Here is a 6,522-nt window from a genome sequence, read left to right as displayed (position 1 = left end):
CTCGCTCAGTCTGAAAAACTTCAATTATAACATACATTTAAAAACATTTCACATTCTCCCCACTCGCAGACACTCCGAGCTGCAAAACGAGCACCTCTCGCAAAAAAAACAAAAAACCCCAAAACTTCAAAGCTGGAAGTGTGTGTTTATTTATTTCTTTATTTTTTAACTCTTCGTTTTGGAGGCCGCTGTGAGATCACAGAGAACAGCAGAGGGTGAGAATGTTTACTGAAATCAAGGCATCGTCGTCACGCCAGCTTCGTAGCACGCAAAAACGTGGACACGCCTCACGCCGCCGAGACAGCGCTGGTGCGAGAGAGAAAGCGAGTGTCTGTAAATCAGAGGCGTGATACGAGAGACACTTTTACAACTATTCGTCTGAATCGGAGTGAAAAATCATTCCTTTCGGTTTGGTTTCACGCCGCTCTTAATTAAACGAAAAACGTCCTCATTTCGTTCATTCGGAAAAAAGGTGAACAAATCTGTACCGAGAAACAGCCGAGCTCGCAGACTTACACATTCACACGCGCAATAACTGATACGATAATTCTACACCACGGTCTGTCGGAATACTCGCTTCTGATTGGCTGGAAGGTGCGTGTGTACCACAGGTAGTTCCGGTCTGTTTAATCACTGTTCTGAATTACTGCGCTGCCTATAAACAACCGTAACCATAGTAACGTACAGTTAAACCCACAGCTTCATTATTAGTACACAGACGCCGTAATTCAAACACGCACAGTCTCTCTCGCTCTCTCTCTCTCTCCCTCTCTCTCCCCCTCTCTCTCTCCCTCTCTCTCCCCCTCTCTCTCGCTCTCTCCCTCTCTCCCCCCCTCTCTCCCCCTCTCTCTCGCTCTCTCTCTCCCCCTCTCTCTCACTCTCTCCCTCTCTCCCCCTCTCTCTCGCTCTCTCTCTCGCTCTCTCCCTCTCTCCCCCCCTCTCTCTCCCTCTCTCTCCCCCTCTCTCCCCCTTTCTCTCCCCCTCTCCCCCTCTCCCTCTCTCCCCCCTCTCTCCCCCTCCCTCTCTCTCTCCCCCCTCTCTCCCCCCTCTCTCCCCCTCCCTCTCTCTCTCCCTCTCTCTCCCCCTCCCTCTCTCTCTCCCCCTCCCTCTCTCTCCCCCTCTCTCTCTCTCTCTCTCCCCCCTCTCTCTCCCTCTCTCTCTCCCCCTCTCTCTCTCTCGCTCTCCCTCTCTCTCTCTCCCTCTCTCTCCCCCCCTCTCTCCCCCCTCTCTCCCCCTCTCCCTCTCTCTCTCTTTCTCTCTCTCTGTAAGAACTATTTACTATAATTCATTCAAATAAGTGTGATGTGATATCGCTACTTTCTCTGTGTGAGAGATTTATAGCGGGTGGAATTCTAGATCTAACGACCCGTATATTAAATAACTAACGGAAATGAAGTCGTCAGTGCCGGCGAGAGCGCGGTATAAGCTAGGTGTACGTCACATCATTTTAACGCGCTCCGCTTCGAGTTCTTCTCCTCCACGCCCTGCATTAAAGTGGTGTAACGCACTAGCCGTGGATTTGATCCCTTACGTGTGTACTGATCAGCCATAACATTAAACGCACTGGCAGGCGAGGTGAATAACGGTGATGCTCTCGGTGATGGCGGTGATGATTTAGGCAGCGAGCGAGCAGACTCTTGTTGAAGCGGAGGTGCTGGAATCAGGAAACATGTTGTATGTTTGTATAAATACAGTGAAGTCGGAAAAAGCGACGTGTTTCCTAATGATCCCAACTGTAAGTGTGGATTATTCAGAGCCTTTCCACTTTCCACACGCTCTATCCTCTAACCACACGCTGTTGTTTTTGTTACTTGTGTGTGTGTGTGTGTGTGGGTGTGTGTGTGTGTGTGTGTGTGTGTGTGTTTTATTTTTGTGTGAGCAGTGTATCCTGAACTCCTGGCATCCAATTATTTTTATGGTGTGTGCACAACATGCCGGATTCATGACACCTGACACCTGTTAGACACCCTCCTGCCCTTTACTCTCTCTCTCTCTATCCCTCTCTCCCTCTCTCTCTGTCTCTCCCTCTCTCTCTCTCTGCGTCTCTCTCTTTCTATCTCTCTCTCTCCCCCTCTCTGTATCTCTCTGTCTCTCCCTCTATCTATTTCTCCCCCTCTCTCTATCTCTCTCTGTCTCTATCTCTGTCTCTCTCTCTGTCTCTCTCTCTATCTCTCTCTATCTCTCTATCTCTCTATATCTCTCTCTCTATCTCTCTCTATCTCTCTATCTCTCTCTCTCTGTCTCTATCTCTCTCTCTGTGTTGTATGAAAGGAGAGAAGGTTAGCACTCCCCTTGGAAAGGATGGAAGAGGTCCTAGTGGCCTGCAACACATATACGGTTAAGGCACTGCCACCTACCTCTCTGTCTCTCTCTCTCTCTCTCTCTCTCTGTCTCTCTCTCTGTCTCTCTCTGTCTCTCTCTATCTCTCTCTGTCTCTCTCTCTCCTATCTCTCTCTCTCTCTCTCTCTCTCTCTCTCTCTCTCTCTCTCTCTCTCTCTGTCTCTCTCTCTGTCTCTCTCTGTCTCTCTCTATCTCTCTCTGTCTCTCTCTCTCCTATCTCTCTCTCTCTCTATCTCTCTCTATCTCTCTGTCTCTCTCTCTGTCTCTGTCTCTCTCTCTGTCTCTCTCTATCTCTCTGTCTCTCTCTCTGTCTCTCTCTCTATCTCTCTGTCTCTCTCTCTGTCTCTCTCTCTATCTCTCTCTATCTCTCTGTCTCTCTCTCTCTGTCTCTCTCTCTATCTCTCTATCTCTCTGTCTCTCTCTCTGTCTCTCTCTATCTCTGTCTCTGTCTCTATCTCTCTCTCTCTATCTCTCTCTATCTCTCTGTCTCTCTCTGTCTCTCTCTATCTCTCTGTCTCTCTCTCTGTCTCTCTCTATCTCTGTCTCTATCTCTCTCTATCTCTCTGTCTCTCTCTCTATCTCTCTCTCTCTATCTCTCTCTATCTCTCTGTCTCTCTCTCTATCTCTCTCTATCTCTCTGTCTCTCTCTCTGTCTCTCTCTATCTCTCTGTCTCTCTCTATCTCTGTCTCTCTCTCTGTCTCTCTCTCTATCTCTCTGTCTCTCTCTCTGTCTCTCTCTATCTCTCTGTCTCTCTCTATCTCTGTCTCTCTCTCTGTCTCTCTCTCTATCTCTCTGTCTCTCTCTCTATCTCTCTCTATCTCTCTGTCTCTCTCTCTGTCTCTCTCTATCTCTGTCTCTGTCTCTCTCTATCTCTCTGTCTCTCTCTATCTCTGTCTCTCTCTCTGTCTCTCTCTCTATCTCTCTGTCTCTCTCTCTGTCTCTCTCTCTATCTCTCTCTATCTCTCTGTCTCTCTCTCTGTCTCTCTCTATCTCTGTCTCTGTCTCTATCTCTCTCTCTATCTCTCTGTCTCTCTCTCTCTCTCTCTCTCTCTCTCTCTCTCTCTCTTTTTTCTCCCTTTCTCCATCTCTGTCTCTATTTCTCTAAAGTTCGTTCCCATGTCAGCTCTCTGTAAGCAGGTATCAGTGTGTCACCGCGAGCAGAAACCAACACGCCGTTTCATACATGAGGCAAGAACTACGTTTTCATTTCATCACGCGTTTCTGTCTCTCGGTTTCCGTCAGTTCGGTTATTAGCACGTGTACGAGTCTTTCTGTTCCGACACTTCTCCATCTTTGTTTTACACGTTAAACGGAAAAGGTAAAATCAGGTTTTGGCCAAAAAAGGGTTTTTTTTTCCTTCCGGTAAGATACTGTGACATGTCTGCTTCACGGAAAAGTAAACCCGCAGCGTCTAAAGCCCGGCTGTCGCAGACTGTGATTTCGTCACACAGGGAACGTCGCGCCTTGAGCGAGGTGTCGGGTCGCTACCGTACCTTTGTGATCAGATATCGGCTGACGAAACGTCCGCGCGGTCCAGATGAAATGTTTCAGTGCAATTTACTCCCTGTTCCGTTGGGGGGGTTAATGATGCTCAGACTTTACTTCTGGTTGAGATTCATGCAAAAGAACCAAAGACTGTACATCGTAAGCTAGTTCATTACCCTGGTCAGGAAAGTCCGGTTCATTCAGGCTGGAGATCTCGCTGAAGGAGGAAAGCCATTTCAGAGTCGGGTGAACGTGCGCGACATCTCGACCTCATTAGAGAGAATTACTCTCTGTGTGGCACTGGGCTTACACACACACACACACACACACACACCCTCACACACACACACTCTCTGTCTAACTGATACAGTGTAATTCTGCTGCTGCAGAGTGTTGTAATTGATCCCAATTATATGATTTAAGAGAGAGAGTGAAGAAGGTAAAGCGGAGATGTCAGTTCAGTCTGATTACAGTCTGATCCGAACAGAGCTGATAACAGCTGACCCTCCCTCTCCCTCGCTCTCTCCCTCACTCTCTCCTTCTCCCTCGCTCTCTCCCTCACTCTCTCCCTCTCCCTCCCTCTCTCCCTCTCCCTTCCTCTCTCCCTCACTCTCTCCCTCTCCCTCGCTCTCTCCCTCACTCTCTCCCTCTCCCTCGCTCTCTCCCTCACTCTCTCCTTCTCCCTCGCTCTCTCCCTCACTCTCTCCCTCTCCCTCGCTCTCTCCCTCACTCTCTCCCTCTCCCTCGCTCTCTCCCTCACTCTCTCCCTCTCCCTCGCTCTCTCCCTCACTCTCTCCCTCACTCTCTCCCTCTCCCTCGCTCTCTCCCTCTCCCTTCCTCTCTCCCTCACTCTCTCCCTCTCCCTCGCTCTCTCCCTCACTCTCTCCCTCTCCCTCGCTCTCTCCCTCACTCTCTCCCTCTCCCTCGCTCTCTCCCTCACTCTCTCCCTCTCCCTCGCTCTCTCCCTCACTCTCTCTCTCTCTCACTCTCTCCCTCGCTCTCTCTCCCTCTTTCATTCTCTCCCTCGCTCTCTCTCCCTCTCTCTCTCTCCCTCTCACTCTCTCTCTCTCGTTCTCTCTCTCACTCTCTCCCTCGCTCTCTCTCATTCTCTCTCTCACTCTCTCCCTCACTCCCTCGCTCTCTCTCCCTCTCACTCTCTCTCTCTCGTTCTCTCTCTCACTCTCTCCCTCGCTCTCTCTCATTCTCTCTCTCACTCTCTCCCTCACTCCCTCGCTCTCTCTCCCTCTCTCTCTCTCCCTCTCACTCTCTCTCTCTCGTTCTCTCTCTCACTCTCTCCCTCGCTCTCTCTCATTCTCTCTCTCACTCTCTCCCTCACTCCCTCGCTCTCTCTCATTCTCTCTCTCACTCCCTCGCTCTCTCTCCCTCTCTCTCTCTCCCTCTCGTTCTCTCTCTCACTCTCTCCCTCGCTCTCTCTCATTCTCTCTCTCACTCTCTCCCTCACTCCCTCGCTCTCTCTCTCACTCTCTCCCTCACTCCCTCGCTCTCTCTCCCTCTCTCTCTCTCCCTCTCGTTCTCTCTCTCACTCTCTCCCTCGCTCTCTCTCATTCTCTCTCTCACTCTCTCCCTCACTCCCTCGCTCTCTCTCTCACTCTCTCCCTCACTCCCTCGCTCTCTCTCCCTCTCACTCTCTCTCTCTCGTTCTCTCTCTCACTCTCTCCCTCGCTCTCTCTCTCTCACTCTCTCCCTCACTCCCTCACTCTCTCTCACTCTCACTCCCTCCCTCGCTCTCTCTCCCTCTCCCTCACTCTCTCTCCCTCACTCTTTCCCTTGCTCTCTCTCACTCTTTCTCCCTCTCCCTCTCTCTCCCTCTCACTCTCTCTCTCACTCTCTCCCTCACTCTCTCTCTCATACTCTTTTGCTCTATCTCACTCTCTCTCTCTCTCTCATTCTCCCTCGTGCTCGCTCCCTCTCCCTCACTCTCTCCCTCTCCCTCGCTCCCTCTCACTCTCTCTCCCTCTCACTCTCTTTCTCACTCTCTCCCTCACTCTCTCTCCCCCTCCCTCGCTCCCTCTCTCACTCTCTCCCTCTCACTCTCTCCCTCGCTCTCTCTCACTCTCTCCCTCATGCTCTCTCTCTCCCCGTCTCTCTCTCTCCCTCGCTCTCTTTCTCTCTCTCTGTCTCTTGCTCTCTCTTTCTCTCTATCTCACTCTCTCCCTCGCTCTCTCTCACTCTCTCCCTCATGCTCTCTCTCTCCCCGTCTCTCTCTCTCTCTCTCTCTCGCTCTCTTTCTCTCTCTCTCTCTCTCTCTCTCTCTCTGCACTATCTTCTATCTATCTATCCACTCTATCTTACGCCGTTTCCATTGTCTCGTACTCGGATTGAATTCTCTCTCCCAAAGCACTCGTGTTGCTCGTGCCCCCGAAGGACGTCTGGCTGTGAAAGAGCGTTTCAGACTGTAGCTCTCGCAGCCCGTTCCGATGAAAAGACCGGAATAACAGACTCTATCGTTAAATTTAACTGCTGTGACATCTGCTGCTCTAATTGAGAATACATTAGCAGAGCAGCGGAAGGTTGAGGCACCGCATCCAGCTTGCGTTCGTCTCAATTAACTGGCAACAAAAACCCTGGAAGAATATGTGAATTATCCTACAGTTCTACAACTACAGCCACGTAATAAGACTCTTCATTTTTCTTCTCATCGTTAGCGTTAGAGCTGCCGAAACACCTTTCCCAGG

General features: G+C 50.5%; 1 non-coding gene across 1 annotated transcript; it reads left to right on the top strand.

The window, feature by feature from the left end:
• Window positions 1–2,257: 2,257 nt before the first annotated feature.
• On the top strand, window positions 2,258–2,383 carry LOC128625397 (U6atac minor spliceosomal RNA). The gene has a single exon (XR_008388936.1). It is a non-coding gene; the product is annotated as a U6atac minor spliceosomal RNA (small nuclear RNA).
• Window positions 2,384–6,522: the final 4,139 nt, after the last annotated feature.

Source organism: Ictalurus furcatus, chromosome 21 (assembly GCF_023375685.1).
Source record: "Ictalurus furcatus strain D&B chromosome 21, Billie_1.0, whole genome shotgun sequence".
Classification (NCBI taxonomy): domain Eukaryota; kingdom Metazoa; phylum Chordata; class Actinopteri; order Siluriformes; family Ictaluridae; genus Ictalurus; species Ictalurus furcatus.
This window is presented reverse-complemented; position numbering and strand designations above follow the sequence as displayed.